We start from the raw sequence: 27,916 nt of genomic DNA on the forward strand, positions 1-27,916 counted from the left end.
TTTCATTCACCACAGGCAATCGCAACAAGGCTCTCAACTTTTACCTTCTCAGAATGACTATCTCTCCGACCCTAGGACATGACTTCAAACCTACCTTATTCCTGCCATCACTAAGCCCAACCACATTCCCCCTTAACACATTGCCCTTGGCTACAAAAACCAAACCAACCAGACATTTACCTCAACAATTCCTGCTAGCTAACGACCGACTTCTCCCAGAATGGGCTAACCACGCCTCCACGTTCTTTAACGCCCGACCAATGGATTCAACGGTTTGCCTCTAGTCCCACACCCAACCAAACTTGCCCCACTAACCTGAGAAACTATAGGCTGGGATCCAGACGGCCTACATATCCTCCAACCCCTCCTGCCCTCAAGAACTACCCAACGTATCAACTCTGGCCAAAGAAGAAACCTAAAATCAACCACATCACCAATTTGTCTGAACAGCAAACTCCTATCACTGTATCAGACAACATTAAAGGTGCTCTCATCAACGCGAGATCCATGGAGGCCCATGCTCTAGACATTGCATATTTGATAACGACTAATCGACTAGACTTTCTTGCAGTCACAGAGACCTGGCTCCATGCAGCTGCAGGTCCTGCCCTTGCTGCACTCGCGATTCCAAACAATTTTACCATTCTAAGACTCGATAGAGAAACTACCAGAGGTGGGGGCATCGCATTTATAGCCAAAACTAGTATAAATCTAAGGGTCTCTATGCATCCACCTTTGCTATCAGGGTAACTTCTGACAGTTCAACTGTCTCTTTCAGCTACAAGGACCATAACCATGCATCTGATATACAGGCCACCAGGCCCCATTGCTTCTTTCGAAGAAGACATTACTACCTACTCTCTACCAACACCAAACCTTCTTCTCAAATTGTAATACTCGGAAATTTCAATCTGTGACCCAAATGATCAGCATGCACTGCCATTGGCCAATACTATTGCAGAATTAGGCTTTACTCAGAGGATTAACAAACCAACACACTCCAAAGGTAGAACCTTAGACTGGCTGGCTGGCTGACCTTAATTGTGAAACTACCATACTGTCAAATGAACCATGCGCATGGACAAACCATCATCTACTTATATATTATAATCCTAGATAGCCCTCCACTCTCTCGGACCAACCTTTTGGCACTTCCCCTACTCACCAGAAATAAACAGAACATCAATGTTGACAACCTTCTACCACTTCTCCATCCCATCACTGCTCTTAGACCAGCAAGTACTGACCCGGCAGCCCTTGTAGAGTTATACAATTCAACAATGAATATAGCCATTTATAACATTGCACCTCTAAAATGATGCAAAGGTAAGCCCAAAGCCCACCTGAACACTTGGCTCACCCCGAATCTCAAAGCCCTACGAGCAGAAAAAAGGAAAGCAGAACTCCTTCAATACTAAACGAGGATAATCTGGCCAAAACCTCACCAATACAAATCTGAGATTATCCACACAAAAGGCGATACCTATGATAGGATCAACAAAGCGAGTTCAAGTACCATTATTGAAGAAACCAACTCTGGACCCTAATATCCCAACTAATTACAGAACAAGCACTACGGTCCCTTTTTCTGTAAAAAATTATTGATAAAGCGGCTTAATCCAGATCCAAACCTACCTGGAAACTCACAATCTGTTGAGGCTCTGTCATTCGGGTTTTCGGCCTAAACATGGCACGGAAACTGCCCTGGTAGATTTGAAAAACCAAATAGATGACCTAAAGGATAAAGGGGAAATTGGTGCTCCTCCTTCTATTAGACCTGTCTGCCGCATTTGACCTAGTGGACCATTAAGTGCACGGCAATCCTCTATCTACAGCTGCCCATTTTTCTCCAGAAGTGACTGCCTGGATTAAATCCTTTCTAGACAATTGATCCATAAGAGTTTTCTCGCCTTCTGCATCAGCAGCACCCACACCTATAACCTGTGAAGTCCCGCAGGGACCATATGTATCGCCTACAATGTACAACATCTTCACAAAGCCATTGTTTGACGACCTTGTCAATCTGGGTGTCATCTACACTAACTATGCAGATGACACCCAGATCCTCATACCCATGTCAACCAATTATGACACTGACGTCACCCTACTGAATAGGGCCTATCTCTTCATCCAGACCTGGATGGCCTCACATGGCCTGTGTCTGAACGATTAAAAAACGGAACTCCTACTCATAAGAGATCCAGCCACGCTCAGTAACCAGTTTAAATCATTCAACATCGATGGAATAGACATTAAAGTGGCCAAAGGCATAAAAACCTTGGCCTTCCACCTTGACTCAGCCTTAAACCTACACAGACAAGTTAACGCTGCCGCATCTGCGACAGCATACACATGCAAACTCATCCACGCCTGCAAACCTCTCCTTTCAACTAATAGCTGTATTACTTTAGCCAGAGCTCTAGTTCTCTCAAAACTAGATTATTGTAATGCACTATATCTAAGGTCCAGTAAGCGAAACATCAATAAGCTACAAATCTTGCAGAACAATGCTCTCAGAACTGCACTAAGCATCTAAAAAACACAACATATCTCGGTGGCTAGATGGAACATCGAATACAACTTAAAGCTTTAACCCTTACCCACACATGCTTAGCCAATTCAGCACCGAAATACCTGGTGGATATATTTACCAAAAATATCTTCACACAATCAACCAGGTGTAGATATTCTCATTCACTTAAAGTCCGTAGATTTAACCTTAAAAAGGTAGGAGAAAGTAGCTTCCCTGTCATGGCCGTACGATTGTGTAACTCTATGCCAACAGATTTCAGAGCAGACCCATCTTTCATTAGCTTCAGACATAAAACGAAATTCTGGCTCCTTACTAGAGAGATGATTGTCCTCTTGCCATTTGTACCCTTAGACCTCTCTTGCTGCTGACGCATAGATATGTATATAATGTAAATATTGTACTTAACCTGCAAAATCGTATTTGCTTTCTTTATGTAATTTAACTCTGGCAACTGAAACTATTATTATGTAAAAAGTACCTTAAGTAATTTGTAACGTGCCCAGATACCTCTGGGTTTGGAGCGCTATATAAATAAATAAACAAACAAAAGTGACACCCATAAAAAGAGTAAAAGATTCTATTCGTGTGGGAAAAGGTTCCCACTCACAGAGGTATTAAGGAAAAAATATTCCACTTCTAAAGCAAAAAAGTTCTGGGGTTGACCCAGGTCAATAAGATTTACCATTTCTATGACTATCTTACCTAACATTGTTTATTAGATTTTAGGCAGATTTTGATTGTATTTTTTTGCTGGCTACCATCTATGCATGACACTTAATACAGAAGTTTAAAAAGGGACCTGATGTGTGCAAGATGCTGGTAAACAGGTGGGAGGGTGATTGGGATGCGGGTCGATGGATTATGCATAGAAGCAGATGTACGATGGAAGGTGCACAAGGATTATCAGTTTATGCAAGAGACTCTCACTGAATGAATAGTTTTCAAACAGCCAATCCAGTTGGCTCCAAAAACCACCAAACACACAGGAACACCCTCACACGATGTGGAATAGCCATGTTGTGATGCTGGAAATGCATCGGAGGGACAGGGCCTCTGTATCCTTGTCCTTTACTGCTTTTTATCGTGTGTTCTGTCCGCGCAGTAGTTAATGTGGGACTCCTTGCGGTGCAGCTCTCTCTTTTGGTTTGGTGAACGGACCCGTGGGATACCCTTATGTGGCCCACAGAGCAGGGTATGGGCTGGTGGCAGCGCCCTGCTGAAATTGACAGGTGCGCGGAGTATCCACCATTTTGGGATACCCCGGCCCTGCCATTGGGATCAGTTGATTCCTGATGGAAAACAAGTTGGCCCCTGTGGCCTCTTGCTTTCTATTACCCATTACCTTGTTTTCCCAAAGTCCTGGGAAGCTCTAACTCTGTCCCTTCCCCCTGACTGGCTGCTGGGTGGAAATGCCATATATGGTGTTGTTGTGAAGGCCCGGCCAGACTAGCTGGAGCCTTCCCGGTGATGTATGTTGTGGGTACCTCCTGTGGGTAGGACCTGGGTGGATAGAGTGTGTGACGAATATGCATTCTGTGTTGTGGATGTCTAGTATCTGGTGGTTGACACAATGACTGAGACAGCCCTGCCCGAAACCGGTATGAATGCAGCTTGGAGTGTTGAATGGCTCGGTACTTGTCCCAATACACATAACTTGTTGTGAGTGTCTGGAGAGAAGTGAATGGCCTGAATACCTCATGTGCCTGATTAGCTGCCTGCCTGCATGAATGCCCTTAGTCGTGATTGGATGCTTGAGTGTGACCCATTGGAATGAATGGGAGATCAACAGTATATCTGGGGACCTCTCACTGCTAGGAATCGTGTTCAGAAGCTGAAGTCCACTATGACGAGTAACTGGAGTAACTGAAGCTTGACCTTGAAGCCCTGCTGGACGAGAAGAAGTGCTGTTGCTCTCCTTCACATTCTGAAAGCTGCTGTGCCTCCAAGGACTGACCCAGAGAGGACCTGGTAAGGCGCCCTCTTCCCGAGCTACGAGGGACCATCGTGCACAGCTGATCTTTGCCAAAGCTCCCTGGTAGACGGACCTTCGACAGGCTGCCGACCCGAGACGGGGACTGCCGTGGAATCTCAAAGAAGCACTCGGACTGTTGTCTGCCACTGTCGACGACCGCCGTCGCCGACCGGAGCCGCCGTGCTCCCGTTTGCCTAAGAACTTCAATTGATCATCGGACGCTCTCGTGTGCATCGTCGCCCGCTTTTCTCCCGCTGGAGAAGGCCCGACCGTCGACGCGCCGAGGAGCATCCGCCGGTGGCTTTCCCACCACCTAAAGACCATAGAGACGCCTCTTCATCATCTCTTTGCGGTCCAGAACTATCATCACTGAGGTGCCCCGCATGCCTGTTCCTTGCAGGGGACGCCAACGTTCTGTCGTCGACGAGCACTGCTAGGAACGAAGCTGCCACTTCACTGCCGTAGTTCCACCTGTTCACTGTCGGACGTTCGACGACCCGTGACTCATGCCTTAAAGGGAGGGCACTCAAGAAGGGCCGTCGATTCCCCGACACCGAACGCCAAGTTCCTCGACACCTCTCGACGATCCGTGGCTCCAACCTTAAAGGGAGTCACTCAAGAAGGATCGGTCGACGCATTGTCGGAGAACTCTACTCCATTAGGTACATTGGGAGGCTAAAACCTTAATAGGAGGATGTAAGACAAATTGAACATATGGACTGGGCTTGTGCTATATAGCTTTATTTTACAGGTTGCCCAGGTGGGGGGGGGGGGGGATCTCCACACAGAACTGTGCCTAAGGGTACGGGTCAGCATTCTGCCTATTGTTTCAACCATCTTGCGTTCCTTCCTATCTCTATTGCTGGTTCCCTCGTTAATTGATCTGTGTGACATTTTAACCATACAGTTGATGCACTTTAATGAGATTTGATAACATTGGTGGTACCACTTTAGAATTGTATATATTTATCATTGTTGATTTCCGAGTACAAAGTGCGTTATTGTGATCGTGTACATACCTTTGAATATTAATTATATAAAGACTGTGTTTTCAGTAATACAGTGTGTGGACATTCCTTTGTGGGGGTTCGGGGACTACACTGTACTTAAAAACCAGCCCGCATCACCCCCTGAGAAGCTAGGCCTTGATTGCTCGTCCATTGCTACCACAATAGAGAATCTTGGCTGGGGTCCTCTGTGTCTCTCCTCAACCATATAGAGAGCGGAAGTACAGACACCCCCTACCAGTCTTTACACATGTCAGAGACAGGGTCTGGTTGAAACTAGCACAAAACTACTAGAGGGCTCATGGATGGTCTTAGTGAGTCCATGTGTGCACAACAGCCGTTTTATGCCTGTCTGTGGGATAGACTTTCATCTTGCTGCTTTCCCTCCATAGACCTCTGTGGAACGCCCCCAGCTTTTTTGCTGCTGTTTTACCTCTCCTAACCTTTGGAGGGAAGTGGAGCGTTTTTACTTCACTTGCCTTGCTAAGCTTGCTGGTTTTCAGGGCACTGATCAGTCCCTTTGGATGTCTGCAGGAGAACTCTGTTCTCCATTGGTAAATTCTGTTTATTTTCCGTTGCACTCTTCATCTTACAGTGAGTTGCAGTAGCGATACTTTGTGCCCCTATAACTATAGCTTTATGGCTAATTGCATGATGTGTCTATGACTGGTTGGTGGCAGCAGAACAAGTTACTTTACCAACTGGTAACGTACTTTCGACTGGATGTTCCTCCAATGTATTCCTCATCTGACATGTGCTGCTTCGTAACTCTTTTTGGCAGAGGGTGCCCTGCGTCGGTGGCGTAGGGTCGATGTCCCTCGAAGGCCTCTGTTGAGGGAGACGTCATCGGATGTTAGAAGTAGCACACACTGCACCCGTAGCCTCAGTTCATGTATTTTCCCCCACACAACGTGAGGCACACATGCCAAGAACAAAGCATCGACTGCACTTAGCCTTGATGGAACGTAAACTGTAAAGGCATGGGAAATTCTTGAGGGGTAGGCTGGGAGGATGATGAGGAATACGTTTGAGGAACATCCAGTCGAAAGTACATTACCAGTTGGTAAGTAACCTGTCTTCGAATGGATTGTGTCCTCCAACATATTCCTCATCTATGACCGACTCCCAAAGAAGTAACCATGTTTGGAGGAGGGAAAATAATGTAGATATACCCAATTAAATGGCAGAGTAAAGCACTGCCTTAACAAATGCCACATCCGGAGCATGGGAAGTCTCCAGCGAATAATGTTTAACAAACGTGTGTATAGAAAACCACGTTGCAGCATCAGTACACCACTCTGCAGGGCTGTCGATGTAGCTATGCCCCTGGTGGAATGAGCCTGCAAGCCCTCCGGAGGGTCCTTGCCAGCCAACCGGTAGCATTCTGAAATCGTGAGGATGATCCACCTAGAAAGGTCTGTATAGAAACACCCTGGCCTGATCGGTGTCCAGTATACCCCACAAAGAGCTGATAGTCCACTCTGACTTTGGACATTCTAGAGAGATAAAAGCTCAAAGCTTGCCTAGGATCAAACCTATGGAGCCTTTCCTCTTCCTTACTAGGATGAGGAGGAGGATGGAAAGCGGGAAGCACCACCTTCTGACTTAAATGAAATTCTGACACTACCTTGGGTAGAAAGGATGGACATGCTCTGAATACGACCCTGTCCTTGTGGAACAATGTAAAGGGTTGCTTAGAAGAAAGTGCCTGCAATTCGCTCCCTCTTCGAGCAGATGTAACTGCAATTAAGAAAACAGTGTTAATCTAAACAGACAAGAATGCAAAGGTTCAAACGCAGCACCCATCGGAAATTTCAAAATCAAATTAAGGTCCCAGACCAGTACCTGAAAAGGCAACGGCGGGAACACATTCGTAAGGCCTTTCAGAAACGGAGTGACCAGTGGAATCTTAAAATAAGAGCATTCCTCGGACGAGCGCTTGAATATAGAAAGCGCTGCTAGGTAACCTTTAATGGTTCCCACCGGAAGACCCCGGTGAGCAAAAGAAAGGAGAGAACCTCCGGAATTGAGCACTGAAAAGGATGAACACTCTTCCCTCTGCACCAGTCGCAAAACCTGCGCCAACAGCAGTGGTACAGGGACTTTGTTGCTGGCCGTCTGGCCGAAAGCAACACCTCCATCATGTCATCTGGGAGGTCCCAATCCTTATATCTTAACCTTTCAGAATTTGAATGCAGGTGCTAACAGTGAAATGCTTTACATTAGTAATTGCTGGCCCTTGTTAACAGCGAAACCCAAGTGCCGTTCAACAATTGTGTCCTGTTCTGTCCGGCAACTGCTCTGAAGGTCAGCCAGGTTGAGTCAACATAGCCCAAAATTTCTGAGGGTGGGTGCTGCAGCCCAGTCAACTCAATATTGTTAAGCCCCTACTTCTGTTTAATGCCTTAATTACTTAAGGGTAAGCGTCATTACTCCTAGCCCTATTCTTCCTTGTCCCTGTACCTGTTTAAGGTAGTACTTGTGTATGAGGCACTATGCTTCATACACAAATACTGGGATGAGGTAGAGGTACATGGAGGTAATGCCTGACTTAGCTACCTGTATCTTCATTACTCCTAATCCCACTCTTCCTTATCCCAGTACTTACCTTTGAGGCAAGGAGCCTCAAACGTAAGCTCTGGGACAAGGTAGAGGGACGTGAAGGTAATTCTGGGCCAAGGAGCTGATTTTAGAGGTTGGGGTAGGGCATGGGGGAGAGAGGGGATTTGTGGGGGACGGGATTGTGCGATAAAACATAATGGTTGTCTATATCCAGGCTAAGCAGGAATTATATGTGGTATTAGTGGCTAGAGAGGCATTTTGGTGCAGCCAGTTATTCCTCAGTTTGGTATGACTTTCTTTTAACTGCACATTTCTGATAAAGCAGTCCTGCTAAGTGTAATTACCTGGCTAGACTGGCATTTGGGTACTATCAGTCTAGCCGTTTCTTAATGCGGCATTGTATATTTTTTGGGCATCTGTGATAAAATGATATGATGTAAATCTATTATAACACAACTGTACACAAGTGTTTCTAGACGCGACAAGCAAGGGAGGGAAGATGGAGGGAGGACAAGACAAATGATCTAACTAGGCCTTGTATCATTCAGATCGTGCAAGTGCGAGAATGAGAAATGCAAGGAGAAAGTGGGGAAGATTTGCAAGTTACAAGGGAGGGGAAAACAGAACAGTAATGCTCTGAGTAAGTGCAGACAGGGCAGTGAGGCTCTGGTTAGTGCAAGGAGAACATGGGAATGTAGGGTTACAGTTACATCCCCTAAGTGCGTGGTAGGCCAGAGGCAGTTCAAGAGTGACTGATCAAGAAAGAGCCTGCACTCAGTGAGACTCTGCAACCAGTCGGTACAGCAGACAGGTAGGTCAGCAGGGGAGGGAGAGAGTGAAAGCAAAGGAGAAGAGGAACATTTTGAGCTGCTCCCGGAACATCAGGTGGTCCACTAAAGTTTGAGAGAGGCAGGGAGGCCATTCCAGAGGGAGGCATCTGCAGAGCAGAGAGATCTACCCCCCACTCTCTGCCTGAAGAAGCGTCTATCCCTGGGAGAGTTGGAGGTAGCTGGGGGAAGGGCCCGAGAAAGAAGGTATTTTGGAAGAGAGCGTTGGATGTAGTGTGGGCCCGACCCCAGAAAGCCTTGTGGACAAAGCAAAGGGTCTTGAACTTGATTCTTGCAACCACCACTAACCAGTAGAGCGATTTCAAGGCTGGAGAGATGATCCCTGGGCTTGTGGCCAAGGATAAGTCTTGCAGTCCTGTTCTCGATTAGTTGCAGAGGGTGGAGAGTAGTGGAAGGCAGCTTGAGAAAGAAGCTATTGCAGTAGTCCAGCCTAGAGGGAAACAGAGCTCTAGAGACAGTGAGCTTCTGGGGGAAAGTGAGAAAGGGAAGAGTCACTGTGAGGAGGAGCAGCTGGTAGGTGGTGGGACTTCTTGGGGACGTCCAAGATGCAAGGAGAGAAAGGGCGAGTGGAGTCGAAGATGAGACAAAAGGTTTTTTGCCTCGCAGGAAGACGAAGGAAGAGGGCCCAAGTTGGGCGGCCAGAGTCAGAGAGTTAAAGCAGGGGCAAGGGTCCCAATGAGAAGGATCTCCATCGTAGTGGCATTAAGGCAGAGATTGTTGGCGGCACCGCAATTCTGAATCACGGATAGACAGACAGGAATGAGCGAGAGAGGAGAGAAGTCTGAAGGAAAGCTGACTGCCATCCGCATAACACCTATAGTTAGAGGAGATGGTAGTGATCAGGTGGGCCAAAGGGGCCGAGTAGAGATTGAAAAACCAGGGTGAGAGGATAGAGCTATGGGGAATGCCACAGGTAGAGAGAGAGGTGGTGGAGATAAAGGGACAAAGTTGGACCAGGGAGGGGCAGTCCAAGAGGAAGGAGGTCAACAACTCCAGGGCCTGATCCGTGATGCCCAGGTTCTCGCATAATCAATTGATCAGGATGGCATGGTAGACTGTGCTGAAAGTAAAGGAAAGATCAAGAAGGATTAGGACAGAAGGAATGCTGGAATCGAAGTTAGAGAGCAGATCTTCGCGGGTGTTCAGGAGAGCAGTTTCCGTGCCCCTGGCAGCCCTGAAGCCAGACTGATGTTCATGGAGACAACAAACAGATTCAATGTGGAGAGTAAACTGGGAGATGGCCAACTTTTTTCCAGGAGTTTGCCCATGAAAGGAGTGATGCAGATTGGACGATAGTTTGGTAGGATCGGCAGACGGCTTCTTGAAGAGTGGGTGCAAAAGAGAGTGCTTAAGGGAAGAGGGGAACGTTCCAGTGGTGAAAGTGATTTCAGAAATCGGCCAAGGCTGCAGCAAGGGTGTCAATATGGTCCTTGATGGTTCTGAAGGAGCAGGGGAGCACATGTTTGGACAACACTTTCATGAACCAGACTTGTCTAGAAACCTCGTCAGGTGTTATCAGAGAGAGAGGAGAAAGGAGGAGGAGAGGTAGAGAGGGCCCTGGAGAGAACAGGAGAGGATTGACCAGTTCTGTGCAGATTTTAAAGAGTTTGGCCATGTTCTTAGAGGCCACAGAGACCCGGGCTTCAATATGTGCTCTCTTCTTGAGTGTTTATATCTTTCTCCTAGTACAGTGTGCTGCATACCCCTTCAGCAGCACGTTCATGCGTATTGTGCAAGCGTGATTATCTAGGCCGGCCCAGAGTGTAGCACAACCCATGATTTTTTGCCGAGTTTGTGGGGGGGGGTCCTCAGCAGGGCTCCCAGGGGAGCCCCCACATTTTGTGTTATGCCACTGGCCGCAGCCCCGAAAATTCTTGACACCAGACCGCGGGGTCGTCTGTGTAGAAGAAGACATAATACCGAATCAATAGGAAAAACGAGGCGTGCCGAGTTCTCGAAGCAAACACGTTTGCAGAAAAAACTGAGCTGAGGTGGCTACGTGCATCCGATGAAGTCACCCTCGATTGAGGCCTTTGAGGGACATCGACCCGATGCTATCGACGCAGGTTGTCCTCTGCCGAACAAATTTCCGAAGCAGCACAACTGTGGACAGTACATGTCATTGATGGACACAATCCATTTGAAACTCTTTTTCATAGTGTTTTTTTATTGTCTTTGCACTTCTGCATTTTACCGTTTTAAGGTAGGGTAGCAGAGTAAAGTGGGTGTAACGGGGATCTAAGGCTACAATGATGCACACCGAGCCATCCAATAATTCCTGTTAGACAAAATATGTACAAAAGTATACCATTATTTATTAGACCTTTTGAGTATACTCCTAAGCAATGAAAATCTCAGGTAATGGTCACAAAGCTATACTTATGCACATACTACACATTCACAATTAGGGCTTTTTCTAGTAGAACAGTACATTACCTTTAAAACTGTTGGGCATAAGACTTGTGAAAGCAACAGTTCTAAGCAACTGTACATGGTAAAGTTGGTAACGTAAAGAAAAAAGAACTGTTAGCATTTTAGAACCAGTTGAAGAACGTATGTCAAAAATAGAACACCCACAAGAAACCCTAGTTTTAGGTCCCAAGTTCTTAAGTCCTGCCCTGAAATGGGGCCTAGTGCCCAAAGATCACCATTTTCAAATATTCACTTTGCAGGAGAGTTTAATTATTCACAAGCGAGTTGCCAGAGCCAGCGTTTGCAGGTAAATGTTTCCAGAACGAGAGCAAAACAAGGTGTAAGTAAAGTTCTTGGAGGCTCCTCCCCCACTCCCATCGCTCTGGTGGTAGCGGTAGGAATAGATATGCAAACTCCCCCTCTCCACACCCCTTGTCGATTCAGCAACCGTTTCTGGGGTTCCACAATCCGCTAGGCCCACTAACTCCTAGGCTTTGTCCATTTCAGGGAGGTTCAGGGGCTGTGGGTGCAGCATTCGCTTTTGGCATCCGTGAGTGTCTGGCCAGTCTACGGTTCTGGGTCATGACGACATGGTACTGGAGACTGGACAGCTGGACCCTGTTGGCATGACAAGGGGGGGTCATTACGTCCCAGGCGCTAATTGCGCCAACTTTACCACCATGGTGTAAACTATGTTTACACCATGGTGGATGGCGGATTTACCGCCCCATTCCAAGGCGAGTGGGGCTGTACATCCCCATTTCCCATTTTCCCTTCCCCATTCCCATTTTTGCCCCATAGGGCATAATGGGAGTGGGGAAGGCGCTAATTACGCCACTGTAAATTACGGTGGCGTAATTAGCATCATGGCAGGTTAGCGCCATGGATTTTAACGGCTGCTAAAAGCAGCCGTTTAAATCAGAATAGGCGTTAAGGATTAACGACGGCGTTAACCCTTAACGCATGGGTCGTAATGAGGCCCAAGATGAAGACCAAGCCCCACATCTAGCTACATACCCCGACTGGCACTTTGCCCAGGAAAGGGCTTTTCATATATTTCTATTCCGGACCCGAGGGGGCAGATATAAGGTGAAGGCACAAAATGACCAAAGGACAGTGGATCATCTTGTGGCATGGCCATTTGAGAGTGTATGGTACTCTAAATGGGATTAGGCTTTAAAATGCAAATGTGTACAAGAGACCAGTAAAAAAAAAAAAACACGGTTGAACAATATCTGTTGCTACCAGCCCATTGTCTGCAACACCAAAGCTGCTAAATAAAGGTACAGGGACGCAAAGTATCCCGGCCTCACTTTATGGTAAGGTGATGTGCGCAGTTTAGAAATAACAATTTGTGATGCTTGTTAATCTGCTTAGAATCACATGCTGTGCATATAGTCTGACATTCAGTGGTAACCGCAGAGCATTGCATCTTGTCTTTCGAGAATCGAAAGGGGACGTTGACATGGGTGTGCTTGTAACACTAACCCTAACGTGACGTGTAGTGTACCCAAAATCCCTCATGCATTGAGGTCCCTCAGATTGTTTTTTTCCCCGCCCAGCTTTGTGGTCGTCCTAATGCAGAGCTCTTCATAAAACATTGCGTTATTGTTATATTTCGTGATTTTCGGTAGTTTATTCTCATTGTCACTCCCTTTGATGGATGATTCCTGTGTCACCGCTGAAGACTGCTGACAATGGAATTTCGACGGCTGTTGATCCGGGCTGCGCAGCCAACCATGTTGCTGGGCCTCCTGGCTGGCCTTTACAGTAGGGAGGGGTTGGGTGGTCATATTCTTTTCAAGAATGCCTTTCCTTTTCCCTGCTCTTTGTTCCTTTGGGTTTGTCGTCGCTATCACGATCCTGCGCTATGGACAGGACTCCCATTTAGATTTTGTCCTTCATGTAAGGCAAAATACCCATGGAAAGGCTAGCACCGTCGGTGCAATAATTGTCTTCCGCTCAACCACAATGAGGCGTCCTGAGCGGCCTGCAAACTCCTACGGCCGAAGACTATTAAGGAGCGCCGATTGAAGCAGTGGGCGGTCTACGGTATGTCGCAGGCCGAAGTAATTTCCCCGCCGCCACAGCCGCCGAGTGTGACTAAGGGATTAGCGATGACCAAGGCTCCACTTCGGAAGCCATTGACCTGACTGTGAAGAGTTCTCGATACGCAGCGTCTGTCGCCGGCCCCAATAGGCACAACGTGAGTCCTGCTATGGGGACTGTACTTCCCGGTTACAGGGACGCACATGATTCCCACACTAAGCACACAACCCACGGTTCTGCTTTGGCGGTCCAGTCGAAGCATTCCAAAGCGCCATCGGCGCATCAGATACTTCGACGGCGCCCGCTGACCCTTATGATCAGCAGCCCTCCCTGCAACCGCGGCAGCGGCATGTGTCCGGGCAATCCAAAAGTAAGGGCGCTAGCACCAAATCACACGCGGCCGTCAAGATGCTTCAGGAGAAGGCTCTGACACCGCTGAATGCTCCAGTGGCGCTGACATCTACCGAGCAGCCACCAGCTCAACCGTCGCACCTCCCTCAAATACTGAGCATCAGCGATATTATCACGAGGATCGCTTTGGCAGTTAAACAAAAGGAACACTCAAAACAGATGTCGAAACAGAAAGAACGGCTGAAAGACACATCTAAAGATACGTCACTACGCCCGGAACCTCAAAGAGTACTCTGAAAGCCCTTTGTCTTTATCCAAGACATTAGAAGGAAAATCTCGATGTTCTGAAGAGGAAACTAGTCTAGAAAACACCTTTACTCCCCGGGACTCCTGGTTCATCATCATGGACCAGGGAGTAGTCTGAGGGGTGCATGGACAGACTGCAGAGGTTTGTTGATTTTTCAGAGAGGTTTGCTCCCAAGAGGCCTCATGAGGAGCTTCCTTTTGCACCTATGGCTAAATTTCAGAGGACCTTTTGAGGCTCCTCATGAGAACGTTTTTGACCTTACAGATGATGAGGTGCCTGTCAATACATACAGGATGATGATCCCGTTGGGATCCCTATTGATGATCCCATGGAGTGGGAGGACAGCCATCTGATTGATCAATGTTGGGTGTCCCCTACTCCTACCCCAGACCCTGACGAGCTCTGTATGGATTCCCCTCCTACCACTCCAGCACGCCAGGCCCCACCGGTGGATGATCAAATGGTTTTTAACGCCATCTTAAAGAAGGCGGCTGAACATTTTCAGATCGCCACACAGGAGGCTGCGCAGGATTCAGATTTTGTAGCGAGACGTCTGGCACCTTCATTGTTAACACCAGCCCAGATCAGGGTGGTTAATCCAAGGGTAGAGAAGTTATTTTTCCCTCTCTTGCGATCTCCTACCGACCCCCTTTACATTAAAGGGCATGCCACTACAGATTCCCTGGTAGTTACAACTGCGAGAAAGAGGGCAAGTGTCCCCCTGTCTACAGGTGAGGCACCACCTGATAAAGAAGGCAAAACATTGTATGGACTGGGAAAGGGTTACGACTGCTGCTGCGTTATCCACCCGAATAGCCAACCACACCACTCTGTTGGCTAGCTACTCAGAGATCCCTGAACCAATGCGGGCTAAACTGCTCGCTATTGTATCGCAAGGCAAGCAAATCAACCACAACATTCTTAAGAACACTTTGGACGCTGCTGAAACAGCGGGAAGGTCCTTGGCCCAGGGTACACTACTAAAACGGCACACCTGGTTGAGGAACTCTGGTTTTAAGCCTGAAACCCAAGCAGCCTTAATAAACAAGCCAGTTGACGAGACCAAATTGTTCGGCAAGGCCGTGGACAAGGCGCTTCAGACAGCTAAGAAGGCACATGAGACAAGACCTTAAACCAGATTACCCAGAAGCCTTCGCAACAGAGAGGGGGCAGCTCTCGTCGTTCCTTTCGTAGGCAATCTCGCTCGTCTCAAAACCAGTATGGTTCAGAAAACTGGTCTTCAGGACAAGGATCCAATATCACCACCACGTATGCACTTGGAGGACAACGCCGTGGAAGGGGTAGAGGCCAGAATTCTGCCCTCAGAGCCTCTGCGGTCTCGGTTCAGAAATGACCCTCAGATCTGGGTCCCCTGCCACACCTCCCCAGTCGGGGGATGTTTAACATCATTCCTTCATGCATGGGAGGGGGGTAACAGACCAGTTGGGTGCTCAAGACCATCACCCATGGGTAATGCATAGAATTTTGCAGACCACCTCAATTCAGACCCACCAAAATCAAGACGCCTGACGCTGGAACAACTCCACATCCTGCTGCAAGAGGTCGAGATCGTGCAGGAAAAGGGCGCCATAGAAGTCGTTCCTATTCTACAGGTAAACAAGGGTATCGGTGTACTTCCTTGTCCCCAAAAAGGATCTCACCATGCGCCCTATGCTAGACTTGCGCCCAGTGAACAAATTTGTCAAACCTCAAAGGTTTCATATGGTCACGTTGCAGGAGGCAATCCCTTTGCTGAAACAGGGGGCTTACATGGCAACACTGGCTATGAAAGATGCATACTCTCATATTTCAATGTTGCCGGCACACAGAAAATACCTAAGGTTCATGATGGAGGACCAGCACTATCCGTTCAAAGTACTCCCCTTCGCCATTGCCTCAGCACCTTGGGTGTTTACGAAGGTACTGGCAGTGGCTGCAGCGCACCTGCGCAGAGAATCTGTTCCGGTTTACCCTTACCTCGACGACTGGCTCATTACAGGGTATTCCTTCGGAACATGCCTGTTGAACACCCAAAAGACAATAGACCTCTTATTCAGCCTGGGTTTCTCCATCGAGAAGAAATCCTGCCTAGACGCCATTCAAGTCAAATAGTTCCTAGAGGCTCTAATTTCGGACAGAAGACAGCCTCGTCTTCACCTTCAATTAGAGGTTTCTGCTGTTTCAGATCCCTCAATATGTAGCTGTTCGAGAGGTGACGGTACGCAACGCCATGCGACTGTCAGGAATGATGGCGTCCTGCATTTACTTCGTTCCACACGTGCATCTGCGCATGCATCCTATGCAAGAGTGGCTCAACGGCCAGTGGTGTCAGGCCAGCTGACAATGGGAAAATCTGGTGGTTGTCTCGCCAGCCCTTGTTCTCTCTCTGCAGTGGTGGTGGAAGGAAAACCTTGACCACCCCCGCAGTAGAAGCCACTCTCACCAGATGCATCTCTCATGGGGTGGGGGTGGGCTCACCTGCTTCAGCAGACAGCGCCCGGCGTGTGGTCCCCACATAAATCTGTTGAAGCTGTTGGCTGTATTCAAAGCACTGAAAGCCTTTCAGACACAGTTACAGGGGAAGACAGTTCTGATTCTCACAGACAACACTATGGCCATGTATTACTTGAACACGCAAGGGGGCACACACTCTTCAGGGCTATCCAAGTTGTCCCAGAACATCTGGAAATGGGCTCTCAAACACAGGATGTTCCTGTTGTCTCAACACATTCCAGGGGAACTCAATCTCCTAGCGGATGTGCTCAGCAGAGACTTCCCACTTCCCGTAGAGTATGAATGGCAACTATACGAAGACATTGTCTCCAACGTTTTCGCACAATGGGGTTTCCCAGAGATCGACTTGTTTGCATCTCTGGAAAACGCTCAATGCCAAGATTTTGCCTCTTGGTACCCCAGAACCGATCCAAGGGGAGGTACCCCAGAACCAATCCAAGGGGAAAAATCTCTGGATAACATGGTCAGGGAATTTTGTTTATGCTTTCCAAGTTCCATGTGAACCAATCCATAGAACTGCCTACTTTCTTGCAGAATCCTAGACACATTAGATGTGCGCAGGGCAGTCATGTTTTACATGGAAAGAACTAGACCACTGAGAAAAACAAACCCAAATTTTCGTTTCAGTGGCAGCTGGTGGAGAAGGGGATCCTGTCTCTAAATCCACCATCTCAAGGTGGATTGTCAAATGCCTCACACTCTGTTACGCTCTAAGAGAGAACTGCCCTTCAAGCCTAGAGCGCATTCTAATGGAGGCACTGGGGCTTCCATAGCTTTCATTACAAATGTTCCCCTAGAGTCCATTTGCAAAGCGGCAACCTGGAGTTCTGTACACACCTTTACAAAACACAATTGCCCAGACACTCATTCTAGATCTGATTCTCAGGTGGGACAAGCAGTATTAAGACATCTTTTCACTACTGTGCCTTCTCACCTCCCTCCTAGAACTCCAGGTACTGCTTGCTAGTCTATGCACAGCATGTGATTCTAAGCACATTAACAAGCATCAGAAGACCTTCATTACTCACCATAATAGCATGTCTGATGATTGAATCTGCTTAGATTCACATGCGCCCACCCTTTCTCCCTGCAGGTGGAAGGAACATAGATGTCTTACTATTTTCTCTTTTATGTACTCACGATAGTCGTTGGACTCCCTCATGGCAGAAGAAATACAATCGGAGGGACCTCGACGCGTGAGGGATTTTGGGTACACTACACGTCACATTAGGGATAGTGTTACAGGCTCGCCCATGTTGAGGTCCCCTTGCGATTCTCGAAAGACAAGATGCAATACTCCGCGGTTACCACTGGATGTTGGACTATATGTACAGCATGTGAATCTAAGCAGATACAATCATCAGAAATGCTATTATGGTGAGTAATGCATGTCATTTCCATTCATGGAGATGGGGTCTCCCACTACTGATGGTCTCAGGGACTTATCAATCTCCCCATAAAAGTGAACAGAAGCAGGCAAGTGAAGCAGTTGGCTTTAATTACCTCCAAAAAGTCATGTCCGGATGCAGACAGTAGCAAAAAGATGGGATGCCCCATTGACGTATATGGGGTGAAAGCTCCAAAAAGTAAACTGTTTTTGTTTTATTACTTATATTGCGCACCAGACCCAAGGGTAACCGGGCGCATTTTATACAACAGCCCAAAACTTTGTTACAAGATCACATGGCAAAAATAGCAAAAATAGAGCAACAAGAATAATATAAAACAAAATATACAGGAGTACACACAAAATATACAGGAATATACAGCATGTGGAGTGTAAAAGCATGTGTTTACGGTCCTAGGCAGAGATTCCTAGGCTTGAATATGTCCAGGCAGTAGAGGATCTAAAGTGTGTCTGCATTTTTGATCCACGTTATAAGGTTGTGTCGGAAGGTGGGGTAGGGTTGGTCAGTCTTCAAGGTGGATGGTAGGGCGTTCCAGAGTTGAGCTGCTTTCACCTGAAAGCTGCAGCTACAGACTTTAGTCAGTTTGACTCTAGGTATGGATAGGTTATTGGAGTTAGCAGATCTAGTAAGTCTTGTTGGTTTTAGTTTGGTGAATCTGGCAGAGAGGTACTGCGGTGCAGCGTTAAGGCATTTGTGGACCAAAGAGGCAACTTTTAATTGGATTTTCTCCTGAGTAGAGAGCCAGTTGTTAGCTCGTCTGAGTGCGGTGATGTGGGCTCTCCTGGGAATGCAAAGTGCTGCTCTAAGCGTGGCGTTCTGCAGAATTTGAATTCTTTTGATGACTTCCTTGTTAGCCCCAATATAGAGCGAATTGCAGTAGTCCAGTTTTGATAACACGAGCGCTCTAGCGAGTGTGATGCAGCTATCGTTTGATAGGAAGGGTTTGCCTGCTCTTATCAATTTGCAGGTGTAGGCGGTTGCTGAAGCCATCGCATTGACCTGCTTGTTGAAAGAAAGGGTGGAGTCCAGGTAGAAACCCAGAGTTTTAACCGCATGGGCGGTTGTGATTTGGTTCTTGTCGATATTGAAGGAGGAGTAGTTGGGGCCCAGTTTTTTGAGGGTGGCTGGTGTGCCCAGGATGATGATTTCAGTTGGTCATCATTCAGGCATAGATCGTGTGTGGCCATCCATGCCTGGATGATGAGATACACTCTGTTCACCAAGGCCAAATCCTTGTCGTAATCACCGGTAAGTGGTAGGAGAATCTGGTTATCATCTGCATAATTAGTGTAGGTGATACCAAGAAGGTCCAGTTTATCGAAAAGGGGCTTAGTAAAGATGTTATAGAGTGTAGGCGAAACACAGGATCCTTGGGGCACACCACATGTAATGGGGATGGAGTCTGCTGCCGCAGTGGTGGAGAAGACTCTCATTGTCCTGTTATTGAGGAAGGATTGGATCCATTTTGTGGCTTCTTCTGAGAAATGCGCGGCTGTATCCAGGTGCCTGCAGAGGACCTTGTGGTCAACAAGGTCAAATGCGGCTGATAAATCCAGGAGGAGGAGTAAGGCTGGTTTGCCTTGATCCCTTAGCTCGTCAATTTGCGCCTTTAGGTCTAAGAGGGCAGTTTCGGTTCCATGCTGGGGACGGAAGCCAGACTGCCGTACTCCTAGTAAATTGTTGTTTTCAAGGTGTTTCTGTATTTGTGAGTACGCCACTTTGTCTATGATTTTTAAGAGGAATGGCACAGTGGTGATTGGGCGGTAGTTTGTGGGTATGGCAGGGTCTAGAGTCTGTTTTTTTAGCAAAGGGAGTACCCAAGATTCTTTTAGGTTGCTTGGTATGGACCCTGTAGCGAATGAGGCGTTAATGAGTTTTGAGATAAAGGGAGCCAGGTCTCTAGCTGCGTCCTTTATCAGTTGAGGTGGACATTGATCCCCCTGGCAATTAGATGGTTTGAGTGACAGTATGATTTTTTCTGTCTCAATAGTAGATACTTTTGAGAATTTTAAGCGAGGGTAGTTGGTGCTATTTTTAGGAGGGGTGATATCTGTTTTGGGCTTAGTGTCGAGACTGAGCGAGGATTTTTTCGTGGCAATTTTAGATTGGAGAGATGTTACTTTTATTAGCTAGGGCTTGCTGAATGTTGGTGCACCATGTTTTATCTTTGACACAGTTGTCAGGCACTGGGATGGGGGATTCTATTTCCTTTAGGATAATGAAGAGTTCTTTCATGCTAGAGTTGGCTTGGGCTATTCTATTGTTGTAGGTTTCCTGTTTGGCTGCTAGTATTTCCTTTTTGTAGAAGGTAGATATATCTCTCAGGGTGCTTTTATTTTCTTCCGATGGTTGTAATTTCCATGCGACCTTGCATTGTCTTTTTTTGGTACGAAGAGTTTTTAGATGGGGGGTGTACCAGGAGTTGAGGTGGGCTTTAGGTTTGCTGCGTCTCACTTTGAGTGGTGCAATTATGACCAAGGCAGAGGACATGACTTTGTTGTACTCGTACACTAGAGTTTCAGGGTCCATGTTGTCTGGTAGTGAATTAAGTGTGGGGAGGATGAGGGGGAGTAGGTTGTCCGGGGTGATGTTTTTATTTCTGGTTGGGATGGATGGATGGTGCTGGCTGGACTGAGGCGGTAGTGGGTCTGATCGTTTCTAGAGCAAAAGTTATAAGGAGATGGTCTGTCCAAATTAGTGGGGAGATCGATAGGATGGAGGCATTGCAGTTGTGGTCTGCCACCCAATCGAGTATTCTACCCTTGTTGTGGGTGGGGTGAAGTACTTTTTGTGAGAAGCCTAGTTCAGAGAGTAGGTTGGCTATTCGAGTTGCCTGTGGGTCATTTTGGTCATTGAAGCCTAGGTTAAGATCCCCTAGCAGGATGACTTGTGGTGATTGTTTTAGGTTGTGCGATAGGATGGTAGAAATGTCCTCCTCAAAGGTTCCAATAGGGCCTGGAGGTCTATAGATAAGGTGGATAGTGAGGGTTTGGGAGTTGTTAATAGATAGTTAGGCTTTCACATGAATTAGTGTTGTTCGAGGGCACTAGCCTGATGGATAGGTTAGATTTAATAATAAGGGCTATGCCCCCTCTGCTGGCTTCGCCTCTATCTGCTCTTAGGATGGTGTAGCCGTTGGGGGTTGCTAGCATAATGGCTGGTCCTGCGGCGGCATGAAGCCAGGATTCCGTGATGGCCAGGAAGTCAAAATTTTCGGTCTGGATAAGATCAGCAATTTCAATGGCATGAGCAATCAAGGACCTAGCATTAACTAGTGCACCTTTTAGAAGTGGGCTGGTGTATGGGGGTGTGCATGTCTTTTCCTGGGTTGTGGCTGGAGTGTGCATACATGCATTTTGTCTTTGGGTGTAGGCTGTGTGGTTTTTCTATGCCCCTATTATGTGAGGGTTTGCTATGTTAATGCCTTTTATAGTACCATTATACTCTAAAATGACCGTGCCATAAGATTTTCACCTGGCCATCTTGTATTTTGGGTGCCTTCTAATTGCTGGATTTGCCATATATAGTGAGCACCTTCCCGGGGAAAAGGCCAGTTTTCCTGGGCAAAGCGTTGGTGTGCGTTTGTGGCTGGACTTGGGGTCTGGGACTGGTCCCAGCCCCTTCCTGGCCAGTCTGTTTGTGGGCAGATGTGGTGGCCGGAGGCTTTCCATGATTGGAGAGCCCCTGCCAGTTTGTATGTTGCAGATATTTATCCTTAGTGGGCTTCAGATTAACTCCAGCTCGGATGCTGGATAAAAGGAAGACTTTTTCAGCCATTCACCAGATCGTCAAGGAGCAATAGATCCCATCTTTTCTAGCACGGGATTGACTTTTGAAGTGTAGTGCTTTTAAAGGGCTGTGTATTGTTTTAACTCCTCTATTCGTTGCATATTAGTTCTCTAAATGAATTACCTTTTTTTTTGGTTTTTAACTTGTTCTACTAAAGTATTCTATGTTGGTCTAATTGGTCTAAGGGCTCCGTAGCCAGAGCACCCCAAAAGTGAATGTGTATATAATAGTGTCTGTTTAGGATGTTACTTACCTGTGGTTTTAAATTGCTAAGTGTTCATGGACTACATAAATATTTATGCATTCTGCCTAACTTGTGTTGGGTCCTGTGTGCTTAACGGAACCCTTCACCACTCTGTCACTCTTCTGTGCCTAAGACTTACTGCTCAGTCACACTACCCATTAGGCTACACATTAGTGTCTTTCCTTGTCATCAGAATAGGGGGGGGCCCCCTCTCAGAATCTGTCCACAGGGCTGATACTGAAAATCCATCCACTTACGGTCTCATTTCAGGAAATGCCATATATGGTAAGCCCTTTCCCATACTCTGGCTTGGAGTTCCCAGGCAGAATGGTGGTGTGTGCATTCAAGCCAGATGTGAGTGTTGGGACTGTCTTATCCCAATCAAAATTCTAGCCAGGGGATGTCTGTTGCTGAGCACATGTGGGACAAGAGGCTGTCCATGATTAGACATCTGTTCCCAGGTTGAATGGTGCAGATCCTTACCATTGTTGGACTGGGGCAGGTCCCAGCCTGAATTTTGGGTTAAAATGAGTCCTGCAGCCGTTCCTCTTTTCGTTGACTGGAGCCAAGACCCTGAAGAAGAGGAGCAACATGCTGAGAACCCCAAACTGCTGCTTAAGTTGACCAGCATTGCCTCCAGCCAATTCCCGGTAAATCTCTGCAACTATCCACGAAGACCCTCATCTGTATCTTTGACCCTTGGGCTTGTGCGACCAAGTGTTAGGGAAGATTTCCTGTGGGTGCAATTTTCCCTCCATTTGTGAATCCCCCCCAAACCTTTTGCTTTTGTTTGGTTGACCTACCTGACTTTTACCAGCGGAGCACAGCCTTCAGCTGCACTCCTGGGCTTTCACTCATTTGTTATGGGGAAACTGACACGTCCTTCAGGCTGTTGGTACTGGGACAATACCGCATTTGGCCCAAGACTGTGGCGAGTGCCGAAAATGGCCGTGCCATGAAGTCTTTTGTTCTGTCCTTTGGCCATTTTGTCCCTTTGCCTCCAGAGGGTTGAGAGACCCGGGTATTCCTTATTTGGGCATGCCGGTCCCTGTGAAAATTGCACCTTTCGCGGGCTCGTGCATGCCACGTGTGCTAGTGCCCAGGAAGAGGGTGGTCCCAATCCACACTACTGGTGGCAATATGTCTGCTAGGCCTGAATGACTGGAACCACTGTGGGCCACGATTGGCCCACGCCTGGCGTGCATGCAAGAGTGCAGATCTTCCATTGGTTATCTGAGATTTGAGCACAAAACACATTTTGGATAAGAGAAAGGGGCCATTCTGGGTTGATCACCTGAAGTTCACACCGAACTACAGCAGGAACCAAGTATCCTGAAAGAAAGAGCAGACTTGTGGAACCGCTGAAGATGTGCTGGAAGGTTTAGCACACTGACCCCGCTGTTGTCCTGTCAGACCCCTACTTTTGCATCATACCAAGAAGACCTGTAAGAGCACTTCAACCCTTTCGAGTAGTGGGACCAACTACTCTTGGCACCTTCTGCTTACCCTCGCAAAGAGCCTCTTTGGTTCCTGGGCCATCCAGCCAACTGACCAGCTCGAACCCGGGGTATCGCACAGGAGCGCCGCCGTCCAGAGTTGAGACTCGAGACTTTGGGCATCGCTTACTTGTAGTTCTGGGCCCTCTCCCGCGAAAGCTCCTAGCTCCTCTGGGTCGCGATTTATGAGTGCACGCTACGCTGCAAGCATTTGCGGTCCCTGCGTTGTCCACTATGGTGACTGTCGCTGTAAGTACCTGCAGACCTGCCCCACCGTGTCCTGAGACGTGCTGCACTGGAACCATCATTCTCCTTTCTTCGAGAGCTGAGGAAAAGCTACTGTCCCGCCACAGACAATTGTCCCGTCCCATAGCAGCTGAGAGCCTGAGTGTCCCCTAACTGCAGGGGTGAAACCTACTAGCGAAGTGGACTAGACTGGCAAAGTTTTGTCCGGCCTGTGTCTAGGATTGCTGAGTACTTTCATCACTTACCGGTGGCCCTCTGGCACATCCATCTGTTTTTACACACGAGAATCCCTTAACAGATACTCACCTTGGCTGTGCTAGCCTGTGCTCCCCAGCTATTCCCGAACTCCGAAAGTCGATCGATCTGCAAGGGTAGACCCTCCTCAAGGAATAGGGCTTTATTCTTCATCACCTCAACCCCCTTCCTGAGCAGCTGAGGCTCCCTGAAGAGAACCGCTTTACGCACGACTGCTTGTTAACGCACTACAGTACTTCGAGCATAAGGCTCTTCACTTCTTAGTGCTGGTCTACATAAGCTAGGGATTGGATGCCAAGAACTGCCCAATGCGATATCTGTGTTGAACTTACCTCTTCTGTTGTAGGTTGTGGGTTTTTTCCACCCCTTTCATCAGCTTTCGGCTAAACACATTTTGTATATATGTTACATAGTGAAAAGCTGTTTTATTCATACTGTGGTTTATTTGTGTTTTTTTTATAAAGGCCAATAATAAATGTATTTTTGATATACATCTGTCTAAGTTTTACTGTGTGCTCATTGTGGGTTTCAGATCACTCTCGCACCTCCTGAGACTTAGTCTTGATCGCCTGCCAAGCTGCCTAGATTGGTCTGGTTTGTCCAGAAGGTTCCCCTAAACTAGGGAGGCCTCCTAAACTTCTGTGCACCAGGTCAGAGTTTAGAAATCCATCTCGACACCAGCCATTCTGGTTCCCTGCACTGGACACCTGCCGCCAGAAGCATTTCGGAATTTACTTGGAACCATCCGTTGGGTTGGCCCGCTTCCTCCAAGGCATCTCCTGTGCATCGGTCACTTCTCAAGTTGCAACTTGGGACTTTGAAGGGTGTTGACTTGTGGTCTTTGATTGGGCCTTCTGCAAGAGGTGGCCTTCCTGGAGGTGTTTTCTATGGTGTCCGGTTATATTTTCCCAAAAATATTCTCGAAATACCATTTTGTCAAAAACAATTGGCCAAATATTTTTTATTTTATGTTTTTTGTTTTGTTTGGTAAGTTAAAAAAGTGTCAATAAAAAAACATGGGCGTTGGTGGGATCCCCCCATTTCAAAAATAAAATAAATAAAAAAAAAACAAAAAAAGAATTATCGGCAATTTTGTGCCGACAAAATGGCATTTCGAAAATATGGCATTCAAAAAAGTCACTATAAACAGTTTTCTATAGCACGAGTATCGCCTGCAGCACCCCGATTGGGATGATCTTTCCTGCTGCCAGTTAGTAGTGTCCTTTGGGGTTCTGCCATCATGGGATCTGCCGTGGCTGCTGCTCTGAGGTACCTGGGCTGTCTGACATGCTCTTCATCAGATTTGCCTTCATGAGTTCACAACGTTTATTTCCCGTAGCTGATTCGCTTACCCCAGCCCTATAGAAAGGGACTTTAAAACATTGAAACTTGGAGTGGAGGTGGCAGTCCATTAGTGGAGAGCTTGCCTCTCAGAATCTGCCCATTAACAGCCATTCCTCTGTAGGAATGTGGATTAAGAGAGGTTTGGCGTCCCTTTTTGCCAGGTGGTAACTCCTGCTAAGGGTTAGTGGGACCGGGGGAAAAAAAAGACTCTGACGAAGACAGCGATGAGATCTGGGACTGCGATTGTTTGTTTTTTTGTTTGCGATTGGTAGGACTGGGAGTGATTCTGGACTTGATCTACAGCAAGGACTGGTGATGGGGGCCAGAGTGAGCTCTTGAATTTACTTTTGTTTAGTAGTACTTGCTCCGATGCATGCTGGCACAGATTCAGTGAAACTAGCGCCAATTGTTTTATTTGTCAGAAAACCCATCCGAGAGGAAGGTTAAGATGGTTATTCAGAATCCACCCTGTGGACAGATTGTTAGATCCCACCCTATTCTGGTGGACTGTGAAAGACACTAATGTCTAGCCAAACTGTTTCTCAATAGTGTGACTGAGCAGCAAGGCTTAGACATAGTATGACGGTGGTGAAGGGTTCAGTTGAGCACACATACAACTACTCTTAATAGTTCAAGTTAGGCTAAATGCATATAAATACAGTAATATTTATTAGGCCTTGAACACATTATACAATAAAATCACAGGTAAAAGAACTACTAAACATAAACTCAACATATGTACATCACCTTGGAGTGCTCTTGCCAAAGTGCATCAACGCTTTTTTCACACAGTTGGTTCAGATTTGTTATAAAATAGTAAAGCAAGTGAAGAAAACAGTTACGTATTAAACAATGTGAGAACAGGTATGCAATCCAAGAGTAGAAAAATACAATGCACAGCCCTATAATGTCGTAAGATAAATCCCTATACTTTTAAAAGTCCTTCCCTTGCTATGTAGCCTAGTTCCCTAACAGTCCAAAAGTTAACTCTTTGCAGGGATATAGTGGTCTTTTATGAAGGCTGAACAAGTGTTGGCAAAGCCATGTAGGGATAAGTTTCTTGTAGTGTAGAGTAAAGAAGGCACACTTCCTAGGTGGTCATCTCCCAATCCCACCACTTTAGGGAAACCTGTGTGGTTGATCCTTGGCTACTAGGCAAGGGTTCGGACTTGGCTCCAATTAAACCCTATGGAAAGAAGGTGTTAGAAACCAGTATGTTAACTCACCCTCTATAATCTGATTATGTCACAAAATACTTTGCAGGCTTCTGAATCCGCAAGGTCCTCTTCGGGTTTGGTTCCATTGGAGGGGGTGATAGCGTTGCTGGTGCAATGTGCCTTTTGGCTTCATGATTTATGTCTAGCTAGTCAGCAGTCCTGTGCTCTGGTGAGATGGGTCTTGGCACTGAATGTCTGGATGACCCTGGCACAATGAAGAAAGGACCACCACGATGCAGACTACCTCATAGGGACCTTGGTCCACTGCGATCAGACGGCGAAAGAAATAAAAGATGGTGATCCTGCAAAGTCCCTTTTCATGCTGAAGAGCTTCAACTGCAAGCCAAGGTAACTGATGCAGCGAATTAGCGCAGGAGGGAGCTGGTCAGACCACAGCACAGTTCCGGACACTTCGAAGGCTTCCAACAGCAATATCCTCAATAAGGGGCCGGGACTGGTTGTTTGCATCAGTTAGGGGGTTGTAGCGCCAATCAAGGCCTTCAGGTGATCAGACAGAGGAGCAGGATTTCGCTGGGACAGTTGCTGAAGCCAATGCTTGTTGGCTGCAATGATGATCCACATGTCTTCCGCCATCGGCCACCACATCTGCCCTGCGACAGAACCACTTTGGCCAGGATGTGGACATGGACCAAACAGTAACAGCCCCACATCCGGCCACAAACACATAGCGCTGCTTTGCACTAGTGCTCCCATATATGGCATATTCTTGCCCTCTGAGGGCTGGATAAGGCCAAAAGGCCATATAGACAACGCGAAACTTTGGGGCACAGCCATTTTAGAGTCTATGGTATGGCATTTTTCAGTAAATTGCAAAAGTACATGTGAGAAAACATAGAAAAATGTCTGCAGCCACCAGCCCATCCAGCACACAAAGTGACTTCAAACAAAAGAAAATGGGATACAAAGTACCCCTACCACACCTCTGTCCTGTTATGTGTGCAGTATCCAACAAGAAATTTTGTGATGGGAGACAGAATCCTCCTGAACAGATAGCCATTCGGACTCATCAGTGCCCCCAAAACAAATGACCTAAGTAAGTATAGCAAAAAGGATTGCCTTCAAAAGTCAGGACAGGTTCAAAATAGTAAAAAGTTGGCGGATGGGTGTTCATGGATGTCTTTGGAGAGAAAGCATCAAAAAGAACATCTTAACAATGAGGTACTAGAACTGCATGAGGGACAAGGGTTGGAAGCGAGATTGACTAGTATGAGGGAATACGAGTGGGATGCGCGACTAGGAGAAAAAACTCACACACCTGACGTTTTCTTTTGTTTACTTGTGCCTGCACTGAGACATGCTAGTAGAAGCAAGCATTGTGAGTAGTGGGAACAAAAATATAA

General features: G+C 47.1%; 1 protein-coding gene across 3 annotated transcripts in view; it reads left to right on the forward strand.

Moving 5' to 3' along the window:
• Nucleotides 1-27,916, forward strand: part of ADSL (adenylosuccinate lyase) — a 262,886-nt gene that overhangs the window by 216,133 nt on the left and 18,837 nt on the right. The window lies entirely within an intron of this gene.

Source organism: Ambystoma mexicanum, chromosome 3q (assembly GCF_040938575.1).
Source record: "Ambystoma mexicanum isolate Mex_15411 chromosome 3q, UKY_AmexF1_1, whole genome shotgun sequence".
In the NCBI taxonomy this organism is placed as follows: Eukaryota; Metazoa; Chordata; class Amphibia; order Caudata; family Ambystomatidae; genus Ambystoma; species Ambystoma mexicanum.